The sequence below is a fragment of the Carassius auratus genome, unplaced genomic scaffold (genome assembly GCF_003368295.1).
Source record: "Carassius auratus strain Wakin unplaced genomic scaffold, ASM336829v1 scaf_tig00019175, whole genome shotgun sequence".
Taxonomy (NCBI): domain Eukaryota; kingdom Metazoa; phylum Chordata; class Actinopteri; order Cypriniformes; family Cyprinidae; genus Carassius; species Carassius auratus.
Genome location: NW_020524931.1, coordinates 1 through 19653, shown reverse-complemented (window position 1 = coordinate 19653; position 19653 = coordinate 1). Strand labels below are relative to the sequence as shown.

General features: G+C 35.4%; 1 pseudogene; it reads left to right on the top strand.

The window, feature by feature from the left end:
* The first annotated feature begins 8174 nt into the window (after positions 1-8174).
* On the top strand, positions 8175-19605 carry LOC113076154 (large neutral amino acids transporter small subunit 3-like; annotated as a pseudogene).
* The last annotated feature ends 48 nt before the right edge of the window (positions 19606-19653 follow it).

Here is a 19653-nt window from a genome sequence, read left to right as displayed (position 1 = left end):
TCGATGACCGCACATCTCTGGCACTGCATATTGTGGTAGATCATTTGGACGGTTAGTCAGATTTGATATGATTCTTGTTATTGAGTCTTCCCATGTTTTTCTAAGATACTAGATTCTTTGACCCATTTTGGGTGGTAAAAAAAATAAAAATACAGCAAGACATTCTACTTCAGATTCCTTTCAGATCTTTCCTCTTGTGCTTGAAGAAGCCCCATTAATATACCAACCTACTGAAGTACTGAAATCTGTTTTGTAACTTTGTAATACAGTGATAACCACCAAATGCAGGTAATGATGAGAAAAGTCACATGATGTACCACAGTCCATCACAAGCAGCTTTAAAAATAATAACATATATAGAACACCATCATGGTAACACACATGAAACTGAAATAATGCAATTAACATTCATTTAACAACATATAACATACAACAGGTATAACATACAACAATTATATACAAAACTGATAAGTCAAAAACTAAGAAGAAACAGTTATTTCAACAATAAAACGTCAAATTTGAAACGTTACACAGGGAATTCTGGTAAAGTCAATTTACATTTTTTTTCACTGTAAATTATAGTCTTTTTCAATTAAAAAAAAAGGTATACTACCATAAAATTACATGTAATGTCCAATACGTTTTTCCACCGTATATACGGTAGTAGGGGAATTTACCATTAAACATTTAACAGGTTTTTACTGTAGCATTTTTACAGTCTTTTACCGTTAAATTCATGGTCAAGTTTTACAGTTTACATTTGTACAATGAACTTTTATCTGAATACAATTATTCACTTTAGCACTGAAGTTCTTTTTCATGCCTTGGTTAGGCGACGTCACAAATTGATTATTGTAGTTCTCGTTTATTTGGTCTGCCTGAACAACAGCTTAATAAATAACAGTAAATTCAGAACACAACTGCTAAATTGCTACCCACTCACATAACTCCCATTATTTATATATATATATATATATATATATATATATATATATATATATATATATATATATATATATATAGTTCCTGTTCGCTATCGCATTCAATGTAAAATCTTGTTGCTTACCTATAAAGCACTCCATAGGCTCCTGTTTATCTTTTCAGTTGTACATTCTTTCATGTTCTTTGAGATCATGTCCTCAGCAGGCTTAGTGAAAGTTTTAAGTTGAGTTCTTTTGGTGGTAGGGCTTTTTAGCCCTATGGAATTCTTTCCAACTGCATATTCATTAGCTGGATTTTATTTCCCTTTTTATAACTCAGAATTAAACATCTGTTTAGAATTGCTTTTTTTATTTTACATTTTTTATTATTAAGAGTACAAAACATACGGGTGAACACAAAACACATAAAAGAGCAATTTAAAAGCAATTATAATAACAGCAATGAAAATAAACAGCAAAGACAATCTAATTAGTAGTAGTATTAAGGGGTGGGGGGGTACAATGGTGTTTCAGAGTTGTTCACAGTGTTAAAGAGATGGATGCTAAACATGGCCAAAGTAAAAAAAATAATCATTTAGAAGAATGACAGAATTTTTGTGCCGAAAATCTTGCTTCCGTTTTGGTACAAGTTTCGGCTGTTTTTTTTTATCGAGGATCTAATGACGTAAGAAAAGCGAGCCCGCACACACACATTGACCAGAGGAGAGCAAGACCGCACGCATCAACGCGCTTCAAAATTATCGGCAGCGCTGCATAGGATTTGTTCGAGAATGCCTCCAAATAAGTGCATTTTTGGATGTGGGGGAAAGTTTACCGTGTTCAGCTTCCATAAGAACCCAGCGTTACATGAACAGTGGATGCACTTTGTTTTTCCAGGGCAGCAACAGAGTGTATCAAGTGCGTTAGTGTGTTCTGGTCATTTGAGTGACAAATGTTTTAGAAACAAGGCCCAGGTCGATGCTGGATTTGAGCATCCTTTTCTATTACAACATGAAGCCATTCCTGTGATAAGACCTCATTCATGTAAGTACAATTGCATAAGATTTCTGTATTTTGTTGGAAATCAGCACATAAGTCAATATATGTTAATGGAAACAACACAAAACATCAGTATTATAGCTCAGCTCACAGCACGCCTCCAGGAGGCTTTTCCCTCAATGAATCGGAAAGCTGTATTTTTCTTTTATAAATATGATAAAACTAAACACTTTTTGGATATATGAAGGATGCAGTACTACTCTAGGTACTCAAGATTAACATGAGTTTAGGTGAAACTGTGTATGTTATGTACCATTTAAGTAGTAGGCCTACTGACATGCATAATAATAAAGATGTTGATGATAAAAGTAATAACTTGCGATGACAGCAACAGTAACACCAATGATAAATGTAATAATAATAATAATAATGTAATAATGACACATAACCAATACATACCACATGGATCCTAGCTTCTGTGTCAGTGTTCATGTCTTTTAAATAACTTTCAGTGATTTGATTAGTATGCTTGTGTTTTGTATATTTTGTACTGTTTTATATATTTTTTTCTTTTATAATGTACAGTGTCCTTGAGTGCCTAAAAATTAAAGATGTTATTATTATTATTAGAAATTTTTGCCTATATACAGTTAGGAGAGCTGATAGACTTTTTTTTATTATTAAACACTAGCTTTTGAACGATAAATCTAATTATTGTTTTATTTTGGATTTTCTGTAGTAGGCTACACACTAACCAGCTAACTTTTTTTTTTTTTCAAATGTGACTAAGGTAATCCGTTTTTTTTTTTTTTTTTTTCCGTAATGATGATATCAGAAGTAGTTCCCTCACAGGGATAGACAGAAGAGCCGCGAACTGTGACAGACTGATGTAACGTTAGTCCACGCCCCATTAATGTTGTTTGTTACGAAAACATTTTGCCTAACGCTCATAGTTTATGAATGAAGTACTTCGTCTGGCAGCGTTGCTGATCGTCCGCAATTTTGCGGTCTTATTTTACTTCCAGAGTCTTGCGGTCAAATATAGATGACAAAGAAGTGAAATCGAGGACTGATTCAGCGTGTTGCAACCAATGACTGTATGCTTACAACATTCATGACGCTATCTTTGACCAGTTGCCAACTCTAGCGAGACAAATGAGCAACCGCAGCTTCAAAAACAAGACCAATATTTTTTGATAATTTATTATCATCAATATTATTTATTATCAATGGTTTACTACCAATAAATGAGCCTGCAACATATTAAACTGAAACTACCCTTATCTGAAAACTGATATTGCATAAAATGTAAGCATCTGTTAATTAAAATTATAAAATAGATATATTGAAATATCTGAAGGCCTGACATTTTACCACGAGAGAATAATTAAAATACAGAATATATATAAAATTACAGTCCATACAGACACAAACAAGACTAATATGTTTATTTTATTTTATGACCCTAACAAACACATACTAGGATTTATTTAGATGTGGGGAAAAAAACCTTGCACACTTTATTGTTTAAGTGTCATGATACAATATACACTGTAAAATAATGTAATATATACTGTAAATGTAAAGGTGCTGGTCATATAATTAGAATATCTTAAAAAATTTGATTTATTTCACTATTTCCATTCAAAAAGTGAAACCTGTATATTATATTCATTGATTACACACAGACTGATATTTCAAATGTTTATTTCTTTTAGTTTTGTTGATTATTACTGACAACTAAGGAAAATCCTAAATTCAGTATCTCAGAAAATTAGAATATTGTGAAAAGGTTCAATATTGAAGACACCTGGTAATGGTTAGAGGGTTGGACTCCCAATCGAAGGGTTGTGGGTTCTAGTCTCGGGCCGGATGGAATTGTGGGTGGGGGGAGTGCATGAACAGCTCGCTCTCCACCTTCAATACCACGACTTAGGTGCCCTTGAGCAAGGCATCGAACCCCCAACTGCTCCCCGGGCGCCGCAGCATAAATGGCTGCCCACTGCTCTGGGTGTGTGCTCACAGTGTGTGTGTGTGTGTGCTCACAGTGTGTGTGTGTGTGTGTGCTCACAGTGTGTGTGTGTGTGTGTGTGTGTGTGTTCACTGCTCTGTGTGTGTGGATTTCGGATGGGTTAAATGCAGAGCACAAATTCTGAGTATGGGTCACCATACTTGGCTGAATGTCACTTCACTCACTTAAATTGTCTCTCAGTCTAGTTCTGTAGGCTACACAATCATGGGTAAGACTGCTGACTTGACAGTTGTCCAAAAGATGACCTTGCACAAGGGGGGCAAGCCACAAAAGGTCATTGCAAAAGAGGCTGGCTGTTTACAGAGCTCTGTGTCCAAGCACATTAATAGAGAGTCGAAGGGAAGGAAAAGATGTGATAGAAAAAAGTGTACAAGCAATAGGGATAACCGCACCCTGGAGAGGATTGTGAAACCTAACTTATTCAAAAAAATGTGGGGTAGATTCACAAAGAGTGGACTGCAGCTGGAGTCAGTGCTTCAAAAACCACTACACAAAGACGTATGCAAGACATGGGTTTCAGCTGTCGCATTCCCTGTATCAAGCCACTCTTGAACAACAGACAGCGTCAGAAGCATCTCGCTTCAAAAAGCACTGGACTGCTGCTGAGTTGTCCAAAGTTATGTTCTCTGATGAAAGTAAATTTAACATTTCCTTTGGATATCAAGGTCCCAGAGTCAGGAGGAAGAGAGGAGAGGCACACAGTCCACGTTTCTTGAGGTCCAGTGTAAAGTTTCCACAGTCAGTGATGGTTTGGGGTGCCATGTCATCTGCTGGTGTTGGTCACCTGTGTTTTCTGAGGTCCAAGGTCAACACAGCCGTATACCAGGAAGTTTTAGAGCACTTCATGCTTCCTGCTGCTGACCAACTTTATGGAGAAGAAGATTTCATTTTCCAACAGGACTTGGCATCTGCGCACAGTGCCAAAGCTACCAGTACCTGGTTTAAGGACCATGGTATCCCTGTTCTTAATTGGCCAGCAAACTCGCCTGACCTTAACCCCATAGAAAATCTATGGGGCATTGGGAAGAGGAAGATTCGATATGCCAGACCCAACAATGCAGAAGAATTGCTGCAGTAATTCAGGCAAAAGGAGACCAAACTAATTATTGAATGCTGTTGTCAGACACAGACGAGGACACAGAGGATTCAGTGATAAGGTAGTTTAATGTGAATCAGAGGTTTCAGACACAGGTGAATCTTGACACGTGGATAGAACGGTGACAACACAACTTCCCTTATGGTGAACGGTGATCCAGATGGTGCTCAGATGAAGACGATGGGGACAGGAAGACTGACGAGGATGAAGAGGGTTCAAGAGTTCAGGTAGGTTTAATAATGGCGTTCAGGCAAGTGAGGAGATCGGTGCAAGACCAGACGATGAGTGATGGTGACTGATGGCTTTATATGTGGTTCTGGTGATGATGCACAGGAGTTCAGAATTCGGGTGATTGGGGACGAGTGGGTGTGGCGTAAGTGTCCGATTCCGGGAGTGTAGAAGGTGTGGCTGTGACAGCTGTATATGCTCATACTTTAAATTTTTATATTTTTCAGTTGGCCAAGATTTCTAAAAATCCTTTCTTTGTATTGGTCTTAATTTATATTTTAATTTTCTGAGATACTGAATTTGGGATTTTCCTTAGTTGTCAGTTATAATCATAAAAATTAAAAGAAAAAACATTTGAAATATATCGGTCTGTGTGTAATGAATGACTATAATATACAAGTTTAAATTTTTGAATGGAATTAATGAAATAAATCAACTTTTTGATGATATTCTAATTATATGACCAGCACCTGTATATGCTTTTTGAAGTGGTTCATTGTATGTCTTCATGGCTATAATGGAAAATACATAAAAAAAGAGAGACATGATTGCATTTAATTTTTCCAAGTTTTTTTTATTTATTTTTTTTATTATCATTCTGAAGGCTCTGTGTTATTAATCAGAATCAGAAAGAGCTTTATTGCCAAGTATGCTTACGCATACAAGGAATTTGGTTTAGTGACATAAACTTCCAGTACACAGAGACAACAACACACAGAGAGAAAAAAAAAGGGGAGATTTACAAATTGGCAAATAAATACGTGTATAAACAATTGTGCTTTAAATTATAATGGAATAGGATGGAACGATTGAAAAATATTTCAATCGTTAAAATGCCAGGTTTTAATTGATCATAGGATGTCAATGTTTAAAGCTGACTTAATACATAATCCAACACACACACAGGTTAACAAATGTTTAATGAAGTGATCCAATTTTGAATTAGAACAAACTGAAATAAAGCTCTTTAAATAAAAAAAATGGTGTACCCATTTCTGTGACGTGCCTATTTCATAACGTTTTAGGTCTGGATTCTCTTTGTTGACTTCTGAGGAAAAATTAAAATGATTAGAAATGTGGTCAGCAGTCTGACTTCTTAGCAGTCTCTTTTAGAGTAGCTCTGTAAAGATAAACCCCACAAAGCTTACTGTGAGGACTGGACATTTTTAAATTTTCTTACTTTTTCCTGAAATCACCCATCTCATATATGACAACTAATAATAATCTATTTAATAAAAGGGTTAAAAATATTTTATAAAGTCTACAGGTGCTTGTCAATAGATTAGAATGTCAAGGAAAAGTAAATTTATTTCAGTAATTAAACTCAAATTGTGAAACTCATGTATTAAATAAAATCAATGCACACAGACTGAAGTAGTTTAAGCCTTTGGTTCTTTTAATTGTGATGATTTTGAATATTAGAATTATTATATTAGAATATGATGACATGCCAATCAGCTCAAAACACTTGAAAAGGTTTCCTGAGCCTTCAGTATAATGGTGAGTGATGTCAGAAAAAGAAAGAAAGAAAACATACCTTGGTTTACAATATCCCTCCCTGCTGAAAGACGCCCACTAGCTCTTCTGATTTGGCCCAAACTTTGATCTCTGAACAGTGCCCGCCGTTTCCTCTACAGATCACAGACATGTGCCGTAAAAGGGAGAGTGCACAAAACTTGTCATTTGCAAGCGAAAAACAGCTTTGAGACTCATAGCAGCAGATTCAAGCCGTTGTCGTTATACACTTGTGTTTGTGATAGAAAAAGCACCCAAAAAAAAAAAAAAAAAAAAAGAAATATATATATATATATATATATATATATATATGTGTGTGTGTGTGTGTGTGTGTGTGTGTGTGTGTGTGTGTGTGTGTGTGTGTGTGTGTGTGTGTGTAAGAAAACATTCTGCAAGTTTGCAAATACCATTTCAAGAATTCACATTCTGATTTGCGGATGTACAAAATTTGTCTGTGACTTCACACTTTATATGCAGTTTGTGGATGTGTTTTGCACCATATTCATTGCAGCAATACTAGCACAACATGTGAGCATACCAGTTTCTTGATTTGTGACTCGTATGGGATTTGTGCATCTGCAGTGGAGTACAAGTTTGAAACTTTTGTCTGTGACTTCAAATTTACTGGTACACATTTTTGGCTATTCTCTACAACTACAAATTCCACTGTCAAAGACGGTTAGTTGTTTTGCAACAAAAATATCTTCATACTATTGGCCTTACTATGAGCAGACTGAGGGTGCTCATAGTAGGCTATATTCATTGGAGAATACAGTGGACATAAATGAAAATAAAAAGTTGCTTGTCAGGTTTCAATAACAAGCAACCATATGTTTCAAAATAAGACTAAAAAACGCAGCACGCGACCCAGGATTTTTTTCACACAACTTTACAAAACAAAACAAAAAATTATAATAATAACATAGAGAAGCCCAAAGTCGTGTATAATACGAGGATTTGGTAACTCTTTGACAGTAGCTCGCCTGCTTTGAATTTTTATTTTAATTTTTTTTCCGATTTTTCAGTACATCAAGCTAACGTTACTTTAGCCGTGAAGCGCAGGTCGTTAGAAGTTTTTGTAGTGTTAGCCTGATAATATTTTCAAGACCCAGCCAAGGTCCATTCACTTGGAGATTTCTCTCGCCACATGTCGTTAAACATTAATTATACGTATGTATTTTGCAGTATTAAAATAGTAAACCTCATTTGGGAGGAAAAACCCCTCTCTGCAGCCAGGTAAGGCAAGTTTCTTCGCTTATGACCACATGAGGGCGCCGCTGTTACTGTGAATGATCTCCCAGGCCTCGGCACTCACAATCCAGTCGCGTGCGCTCTTTGGGAAACATCCATAAAATTGAGTTTGGTTTGGAAAGGTGGGGAGGAGGGTCAATGTCGAGGGCCATTTATAGACAAAACGCGCAGAGAGAGAGAGAAAGAGCATACAAAACTTGACATATCCTTTTTAGTTTCCACAAACGTGCAATAAGCCTACAACCTGGACTGCACGAACAGAAAAACGCTCAATTATAGCAAGCACTTAGCGCTGGAAAGGATAAGTAACACTGAGGAACCAGACACATGCCATTGCTATAAATAACAGTACATTAGACAGTGGTAAGTTCACTCTCTCCATGTTTTCAAGATTTTGGAAACTTGTCTCAAGAGCCAAGTTAACAAATGAATGTCATGTTTTTATTTTCTTTCTTTATTTTTTTAAAACAATTTATTAAGATTTGTAAATGCATTGGCTACCTGACAACATTTGTTCCCCTCTCTTAATCATTTAATTGTACGTTTGTGGCATAAAGAAACTTAATTTGTAAATAATGAAGTAAAAGATGTGATTACGTTAGATTTTTTAATCTTGAAATGTATATTTGAAATTATATTTTTATAATCAGACTATGTTTGGGGCGTGCGTTTTAGAGCATGATGCATTCATTTTAAAAAAAACGTAAGATTTAGCAGTCCAATGCAATAATTAAAATGGCTGTCTGTAGTATGCATTAAACTCAACTTTCTTACAATAGATAGCTAATTATTTATGGTCTCATGTGCGGGCGGTGTGTTTTTTCCTTTAGGAAACTGAAGTGCGTACGCGGCACTTACAGTGAGCTGCTGAGCACGCGGTAGCAGCTGCACTCAGTGTGAAGGAAACAGCTGTGTGTGTGTGTGTGTGTGTGTGTTTTGTGTATGTGTGTGTGTGTGCGGAGGTTTTTGACCTTTCGAAACTGTTAATCTGTCTTGAGTGGAAGCTCCATTTACTTTGTAGCCTAAATCGTTGCACAATTAATACACTTTTTTTAAATGATTAATACGGAGGCCATGTGGATCACTGTGATGGAGGTAAATAAATATCTCAACCTTTTTCAGTCCCTTGAGAAAGATCATTCGCTTTTCCTCAGAAAAGTTTCGTTCTCCTCGAAGTTCCTAGTGCACCTGGAAAGAGCGTGAAAGAGCCTAATTCAGCTTCGCGGTGTTCTGGTTCAGGGCTCGCGCAGAGAGACGCGTCTCAAAACGCTTGAACACCGAATTTGCATCTTTTTGACAAATACATACAAAATATGTCAAATACCTGTCTTGGAAAGTATGTTCGAAAAAAACTGTCGAGTAGTATGTCTTAAGCGAAAGTAAACAGTTGAGAAAAAAATAGTATGTGTATTATACTGGATGCAGTCATCTCTCTTAAAGTGACCGCGCCTAATTTAGTTAATGTTAAGCCAAGAAAATGAAAGAAAGAAAATCACTCACTGCTCTTGACTGAATTACTTTGTAGTTTTAACAAGAATTAATGCACATTCAAAACAACAATTATTCAGACACCATATATATATATATATATATATATATATATATATATATATATATATATATATATATATATATATATATATATATATATATATATATTTACTAGTAGGTGCAAGACACAAAAAAAAATTATTACTAATGTGACCTTTTCACACCACAGACTTAACAGAATTAAGCATTGCTTGGTAATTGTTCAACAAAGTATTGTGTAAATATTGTCATATTAACAGTATGAAGTTTTGGTTTATTGTAATCCATTACAAATCTTTCTATCAAAGTTATCTGACATTATCAAGATGAATTTGTTCTGATAGTTTAACACTGATTTCTTGTCATATTTTATTACCATTTTCTAAACCATAGCAAATAAACTGTGATAATGTGAGAAAAAGTGAAGGTGTCTGAATAAATAATGGTTTGATTATATATTTAATTGTTACAGTGAAGACTATGCAGTGCTATTTTACATTTAATTATCCGGTTTCTGAACCTAGACACTTACAAACTTGAAAAAACTAAAACATTGTGTTAATAGCACAAATAAATAAATAGAATGTGCATAAAAATTCAACAATTTCAAACAGGGCCCACTGTGCACCCTGCAACGGGCCCCCGCAAACCCCAGCTACGGCACTGCTTATTATTATTATTTTATTATTTAATTTTTTTGTGTGCCAAATTTCACTACGTTTCTTGTCGTCCTGTAAAACCTGTTAAAAAAAAAAACGTTTCATAGCCTTATTTTAGAAATCCCGGAGGGAGCATGGGAAATCTATGGAAGCACATTTCCATCACTGAATAAAAAAAATTAAAAAGGAAATTGCGACTTTTTATCTCACAATTCAGATTTTTTTTCTGACTTTGCAATTCTGACTTTCTTTTTACAGAATTATGAAATAAAAACTCCCAATTGTGAGATTTTTTTGGGAAAAGACTGATATGTTTTCAGAATTGCTAGGTTGTATCACTCAATTCTGTGAGAATTGCGAGATAATAGTCAGAACTGTGAGGGGGAAAATCGCAATTTCCTTTTAATTTTTTTTTGTTTAGTAGTGTAAACGGGCTTTTAGTACCTCCTAAACACTTAATACTGTGTGGAAAAATGAAGTCTTGGCATTAAGCTGCATCAGAGAAATAAAATATATTCCACGTGGAGACCCAAATAACAACAAAAAACAGGCTACAGAAGTTGTGCTTCTCATCGACACTTAGCCTATGTGTGTAAGTTATGAAGAATAATTAAAATAACAGCTTTAGTAGTAGCTTTCACATGTGTCATGAGCTTGATGGTTGCAGTTCAGTAAGTGATGGGTAGTCATCGTATAACGAAAGATTCTCTGACAGATTCAGCGAGTTCTTTCAATGAAAGATTCATCAGACTGATCCAAATCATTAACTCCTAAATATGAGTCTTTTGTGCAGTTCATTACAACTACATACTCTTAATAGCTGCTGGTCACATTGTACAAAGCGCTGGCAATCTCTGCTTGGATCTGCAACATATTTGTGGTGTTTCACGTCACGTCACTAACAAATTTTATGTGCTTCTTATTATTGCAGATGTGATGTCTATCAGTAAAAAGTGCACTCTTTAACAGGGAACTGTGTTTTTCTGTTCCAATAAATGTTATTATGGAAACAGTTCATACATCGACTGCCTTTCTACTATTCTCCTATATGTCTGTCGATAATATTCGGTTAGGAGTTTGTAGTTAGATTGGGAAGTTATTACATTGTTTTATACAATGAATTACAGCATTTGTCTGACATTTCTCTTCATTCTAGTGGTAATGATACAGATACACTTTACAGCAGGATCCAACTCCATATCAAAGCAATGTTTATTCTATGTGTTGGTGAAATCTGGTGTGCCATGAAGGTCTGTGACTATTTCTGGTGTCAGCAGGACAGGGGGTGTGTGGACATGTGCTCTGTGCGTAATAAAAATACCTCGACCTGTTTTATCCATGTGATGAGGCCAAGTAGAAAAAGCTGCGTTCAAAACATAAACCGATATAAATCACGTGTAAATTCACAGAATTTTTTTTGCAACCAAGATACTTGAGCAATCATTTGCATTCTGTCCTAATTCATGATCTCCCATCTCATTTTGCAACATACGGTAGACATGCTTTTCAAGAATGTAATGAACAAAGAGGACAAGTCTTGACATACATTTGTAACATTCCTTCCCTCCCCTGAATTCTTCTCATTTCGGCTGTTCACACTCAAGCAATAGATGAATAAACCTCAGTGTCCTGAATGAGTGCAAGTTCATGGTGTGAAAGGGCGTCTGTTCATAAATTCTTACATTAACTTTTGTGGTCTTCAGTACACATTCAGGCATGAATAAGTCTCAGATGCAGGCAGGAATGTTTTTTTTTTCTTTCGAAAGTGTTGTGTATAAATTTGGTATAAAGTAGGATCTCAAAGACATGGAGAAAGGGTCAAATTTTCCCTTCAAGTTTTATATTTTATGTTTGCATTTAAATTTAATTAAGTGTTCAAATGTTTTGTGTTGTGTCCTAATTGTCCAAGCCTGAATTGTTGTATTAACATCATGTAGAATGTATCCATTCTTTTGGTTTCTTCATTCTCCAGTGCAATGGCTCCGCCGCTCTCGCAGGCCTACAGGAGGCGCTGGTGGATGGCTGTCACATCAATCATAGAAAACCTGCTCTTCTCTGCTGTATTGTTGGGTTGGGGCTCCCTTCTTATCATGCTGAAGAATGAGGGCTTCTACTCGCACCTGTGTACAGGTACATGATTAGAAGATATCCACACTGACAGACTAAGTCTTGTTCAGAAACAGTTTTATAAAACGGCATCATGCAGAGGTTTAATGTATCTTATTCTTCCTGTGATACTATTAGAGAATGTCACAGAGACTCACACTAATGTGAGTTTGACGGAACGGACGGTTTGGCTGAGCTGTATTGAGCAGGAGGAGATTCTGAATCTGGGCTTTACGATTGGCTCGTTCATCATCAGCGCAGCCACTCTGCCGCTGGGTATCCTGATGGACAAGTTTGGACCACGTCCAATCAGATTGTTTGGCAGGTGAGAGACAAACAGATATTAGCATGAAGCCAGTTTTCGGTAAAGTTTTCAACTCTAGAAGGTCAGCATTACAGCCTACTTTCAATACTACTCATGTCCTGCAACCCACATCTTGGTCACTTCCACCAACTCTCTGTTTTTGTGACTCTTGTAGTTCGTGCTTTGCCTTATCCATGGCTTTGATTGCAGTGGCATCTTATGATCCAAAAGGTCAGTGTTAAGCCACATTTAATGGTTTCAGGTGTTTCACAGCCAGAACCAAAATACTATATACAGGATGTACAGTAGAAGTATAATGACACTATATATACACACAGACTCATAGCTAAATTAATCCAAATTAGTTAATCTGTATATTTAAAGTTTTATAAGCAATGAAGGCATTGTTTCTTCTTTGCATTCACAGTGTTATCAGCTATCATATTTATTGCTGTGTCCATGAATGGGTTCGGAGGAATCTGTCTAACCTTCACTTCACTCACAGTAAGAGACCTGTTCTATATTCTGAAGGCCTATTGAAGTTTTAATGTATTTGGGGTCAGTTTAATTATTTTTTCAGTGGGTGGTGGTCATGTTGACATTCAACTCTCTATTGGTGTTAAAATGTGTGTGTGTGTGTGTGTGTGTGTCTATAACACTACCATAAAATTTGTTGTTGTTTTTTCATTGATTTTATATATATATATTGAATATATTTAAAAATACATTTTATTCCTGCAGTGGCAAGAATTTTCAGCATCATCACTTCGGTCTTCAATGTCACATGATCAATCAGAAATCTTTCTCATATGCTGATTTGCTGCTCAAGAAACATTTCTTATTTTATGAATGCTGAAATAATGTTGTCATAATTTTTTTGAAAACTGCAGTACACTACCATTTAAAAGTTAGAAGTGAATCAGATTGAAAAAAATAAAATAAAATAATAATAAAAATACTTTTATCCAGCAAGGATACATTTCTATTAAATACTGTTGTTTAGAATTTTCTATTCATCAAAAAATAGTGGAAAACACAATAAATGTATAGATTTTTACAAAACGAATAAGCTGCATAAACTGTTTAGCACTGAACCCTGAAAATCCAGCTTCTGACAGCTTTTGCCATGACAGGAAAAAATTCCATTTTAAAATATATTAAAATAGAAAAAAGTGATTTTAAATAATATATTTTCTATATTAATATATGCTAAGTTTGTGTGTGCATCTGAAAGTGGTTGGAATAATCTCTGTATGCATGTCTGTGGACATGTGTAAGGTGAAATGCAAACCTTTGAATACTGCTCCTCATTGCATCATATCAAAACACATGATTTGCGCATTTCTTCTTGTGCATATAAGATGCCATTTTCTGCACTTTCATGAGTTTCTGCTCTTGTCTGTTGCTGGTCACTTCAGTGCTGCACATGTTTTCCATCCCCTCGCTCTACAGTCTGGCATACCGATCTCAGCCAATCACAGCACAGATCTGTCTTCACGCCCTCTACTCCACCAAGCCCACCGTCTCCCAACATAACATGCACTGTCCTTGCTTTCCCTCACGTGTCCCCCTTATTTTTATTCTACCTAGAATGTATCATAATTGTTTTAAGATGAATTCATATATGGAATGTAATTTGTAATTCACTTCATGTATCCTAGTATTTATGTCATCCCAAAGTTCACAACCAATTTAAAACTTGTAAGTGTACAATTAAAATGATCAACTTACAGTTATCCAACATACAGTAGATCTGAACATATTATATAGGTACAGTATAACAAGGGAAATTTGCATAGATTTTATTAATCTGGATTTGATTGGATGATAAAAAGAGGACATTAAAGCAGAAATAGTTTCTTGGTCATTTTGTGCTTGACTTGTAGATATGATACATTATTTTCCAGTTAAATCATTTTGTCTTAAAAACATGCAAACATTGCCCACAATGTCCCCTTTTTAGTTTATCAAGTGCACTGATCTTTTCCACCCTCCTCTTTCTGTCCTCTTGTGTCTGTGATCTTTGTGTGTTTACTGTCCGGACTGTCAAATTTCATAGTTGCATACTGGCGCACACACACACACACACACACACACTGAGTTGAACTTAGATAAAAACCTGAATCATGATTTCTATATGAGCTCCGCATGTAATGTATATGAACCGTGTGTATAATATAATCAAACGAACAAACTGTTTAAATAGTTTTAGATGGAGTATGGCATGTCACACTGAAGGACATGTCAGCTTCCTGAAAGTATTTCATTTCAGCAACCTATTCATATGCTAAAATATTACATTTATATTTAAGAGATGGCAATGAACTGTCTGTGTTTGCGTCAGTCTGAATAGGGACATCAATGTTTGTTTGTGTGTGTGTGTGTGTTTATCTGGTTGGAGTGGTAGAGCATTGTTGGTACAACAGCACAGGATTATGCTTAGCTCAGCATTTGATCATCCCCACAAATATATTACGGTATGCTATGCTGAATGATTTAAATAAATCGGAGCTAATTATACACTCAGAAAAAAAAAATGCTACAAAACTATCACTCTTTCAAAAGGCATGTACTTTTAAAGTACTAATAAGTACCTTTAAGATACTAATATTTACTATTTATTGTTGAATAATGTGTAAAGATATACCCTAATAACAAACGAGTGGAACATATTCCTGATTTTTAATCACATATCTCAGCCTGTGAATGTCTGCATGTATGTAATGAAATATAATTGTATGTTATAAAATAAATATAATTACATATTAAACAACTATATTTTAATAGTATTAATAGTTATACTTATATATAAGCAATTATGTATAATAATTATATTAAATATTAAATCAATTAAATTCTGCATTTATTTATTATGTACATATCATCAAACTTTTTATGTATAAGCATTAGCAAACACCCATGTATGGTGAAATTCTACAGGCTGTAACATCACTGCATGAGGAGTTGTCTTCACTTATGTGTGGCTGAAGGCTGTTTCTAACTTTCAGCTAATCATGCTCTCTAGTGGCAATAGACAAACGTTACAGTTTGAATTCACATACTTATTTATGATTCTTCTCAGTTGCCAAATATGTTTGGAAATGTGCGGTCTACGATTCTTTCGCTAATGATTGGCTCATACGCGTCCTCTGCTGTTACCTTTCCAGGAGTCAAGGTAGAGATTGTTTAATTAAGCTACTAACAAGTTCAAACAACTTAACTCTATTTAGACATTTAGTCTTGCAGTGCAGCATAAGAACATGACTCTTTCTGCCTTGTCCTCTAGCTGATCTATGATCTGGGCGTCTCATTTTCGGTTATATTCTGGGGATGGGCAGGGTTTGCCTGCCTCGTCTTCCTTAACTGCTTTTATTAACTGGCCGGGAGAAATCTTTTCCTGGCCCTGAGGACATCAGATACACGTCAGTACATGTCAAATACATACACTGTATGCCTAAAAAATTTGACAAGACCTAAACATCACATACAAAACATTTGTCTATTGTTGTAAAACCGTGCATGAATTTCTGTTCCTCTTGATTTCACAGTACAATGGTGAAGTTGAGAAGTGAAGCAGCGGACCAAAGGATGTCTGAAGAAAGTTCTTTCACTCAGGAGACTCCTAAAGAGCAAGAGGCGACCAAACTGCAACCTTCCATGGATGAAGCTCCAGCGATGGACCAGCTGCTCAGAGCCAGGGCAAGTCTCACAAACACACCAAATGATTGAGAGTCTGATAATAAAATAATCTTTATGTTGTCACTGTTCGGACCGCAGGATCTCCTCCCTTTCTCCCGTTCTGTGTGCTCACCTATTTTCCTGTGGAGCATCATCACCATGGCGATGACCCAGCTCCGTCTCATTTTTTCATGGGTGCCATGAATAAGATGCTGGAGTTCCTCGTTACCCACGGTGACCCTAATCGTGAGCATCAGCTGAACATTTCAATAAGTTGTTTTGAATGAAATAAAAAAATATGGAAGAAAATGATTCTGTTCTTTTAAAAATGTTTTTTCATAACTTTGCTTATGGACAGATGGGAAAATGTAATGAAACAAACATAAAGGAGTTTGCTATAGTTTTGCAGAAGCATGTGTTAGTGGTGGGTGTTTGTAAGTGTGTAGTAAAGTTAGTAGTTTAAATTGTCTTTATATTGCATTATTATATTATATATTATTTATATTGCACTTCCTGTTTGTGTCTGTCTAGCCTCAGAGGAGTTGGTGAAGGAGGCAGAGGAGAAAGGTGAGAAAAGTCATATTATTTGGTTTTGGTTTTGTAACAAACAGATATTTGGACACTTATGGCACACTTAAAGGGACAGTTCACCAACATGGGAAAATTCTTCATTGACTCACTGTCTACTTGTTCCAAACGTGTATGAATTTCTTTCTTCTGTCGAACACAGAATGAGATGTTTTGAAGAACATCTGTAAACAAACAGTGACCTTCATTTGGATTGGAAATCAGTGGCTACCATCAATTGTCTGGTTACCAACATTCTTCAAAACATTTTATTTTGTGTTAAACTTAAGAAAGAAACTCAGTTAAAATGCAATGCAAGAAACTCAATACAGGTTTGGAACAAGTGAATGATTAGTTAAAGATGACAGAAGTAACATTTTTGGTGTGTACTGTCCCTTTAATGTATCATATCATATTAAAAAAACTAAAATATCAAACCAGGGAGAAATTTGAAGGAATCAAGCAAACCTTGACCTTGACACCAGTTGGTAAACCATTTTAAAATGTCTCACTAAAGTTAAATTACTTCTGATAAAAAAAAATCTAGTTTCATTTATTTGGTTTAATATGTAATGTATCAGTATAAGTATCAAGCAGTCCAATATCAGGAATATATGACAACAGTATTCAGGGAAGTGCTTGTATAGTGAGTGGAATATGTGTGTGTGTGTGTGTGTGTACTGGTATATATTTATATTGAAGACACAAATGTGTATAATGACATGGTTACAAAAATGTAAACATGGTTTATAAGGACACTTCCTCTTTACGCCTATGGAAAGTCCCAGTAAACCACAAATGCAAGTGTATGTGTATGTGTGTGTGTGTGTGTTATAGTGAATCTCTACTCGTCCATCTTTGGCACTCTTCAGCTGCTCTGCCTGGTGTCCTGTCCTCTGATTGGCTACATCATGGACTGGAGAATGAAGGAGTGTGAGGACGTGGTGAATTCAGCCAAGGGAGAAAAAAGGTGAAGGTGGTGAAAGAGAAGGAGAGAAATGTTCACTTACTTCGATATGTGAGTTACATTGTTAACTGTATCCTTTCCTTGTTTACTTCAGTCCCTCAGGGCCTCCAAAAAGGGACAGAAAGATCCAGAAACTCACCAACGCCATCAGAGCTTTCATTTTTACAAACACCCTGCTATTCATCTTTGGCATCATCTCTCTCATAGACAATCTACCCGTACAGGTTAGACACAATGTCACAAATTCACTTATTTGTTCAGAAATACTGCAGAATGTTATTTAGTTATTTAATGATATATAATTACAATTTTATTAATTAATTTTTCATATATAAATTAGCATTTTTATATTCATATACAACTCTTTAATTTAATTTAATTTAATTTAATTTAATTTAATTTACCATATATGACTTTGCACCATATATCATTTTAATTTATTTAAAAAAAAATATATAATTGTGCACATATCCATAATATTAGTATATAATCAGATACATTAAATTAATAGTAATAATAATAATAAAAACATTTGAAAAACTTTTGACCTTGCTGTGTTTATGCTGCAAAACATGAAAATGTTGATGAGCATTAATTATTATATTTCTTTTTCTTCTTTCTGATCAGGTGGTGTCATTTGTTCTTCACACTGCAGTCCGGGGTTTTATTCACTCCTGCTGTGGTGGGCTCTACGCCGCTGTGTGAGTTTTTACGTTTTTGAAATGTTTTGAAATTGCGTGTTTGGCATTTTTATTACTTTTTTGTCTTCATAGTTTTTATTACATTTTAGTTTTAGTTATTTTAGTTTCTGTTATTCTAGTACTTTACAGAAAACTGATAAATGTTGCCTTGGCATCTAAGTGCATTAAAATAAGTTTTAAGTTTTTTTATATTTTAGTTTTCAGTTAATATTTATATTATGATAATGTTTTTTTGTTGTTGTTTTTAAATGGGTTTTAGTTTTAGTTAATGATAATACTCTGATTCGAATCCCAAGTAACTGTAAAAATAGTTCCATAAGTTGCATATGTGTAATATTTGCAGTTTAGTTCATCCTCAAAGTGTTTATTTGTATATTTAGCTACCCAACCAATCACTTTGGCACTCTGACGGGCTTGCAGTCCATGATCAGTGCTGTTTTTGCCCTCCTACAACAACCACTCTTCATGTGCATGGTGGGACCATTGAAGGGTGATCCTTATTGGGTGAGACACCAATACACCATTCATGTATATACACATTTGCATTTAAGTAGTGCAGGTCAACAGAATCAAGATTTTGGATGAAGTACCAAACATAACACTTTCTGAATCAACAGATCAACTTGAGCCTGCTTGTGTTCTCATTGGTTGGATTCCTGCTGCCGGGATACCTCTTCTACCACCGGAGACAAATTACAAAGGAGAATGCAGCACTTGATAGACTGTCAGTGAGCCAGTCAGCGCAGGAGACCAACAGCCTCAGACAAACAAATGATTCAGCAAAATATCAAATCAACGGGAACGTCTGAGGTGGAAAACATTTAGGATTGTGAATTATACGCCAGATTTATGAGTTATGATATCATGGCACTTCAGAAACTGAATTATTGGCCTTCGTGTTCAGTCAATGTTGAGTCTTGACAAATATAAAACAGTGTTAAAAAAACAAGCAAATGTGCAATTTAAAGCATCAAACAAGACTTTGACTGTGTGACTGGTCAGGAAGTATTTTCAAGGCTTTTATTATCAATTAGAAAAACTTTATGCCATGACCTACAAATATTAGTCTGCAGTTTTTCTCCATTTATTATTATTGCATT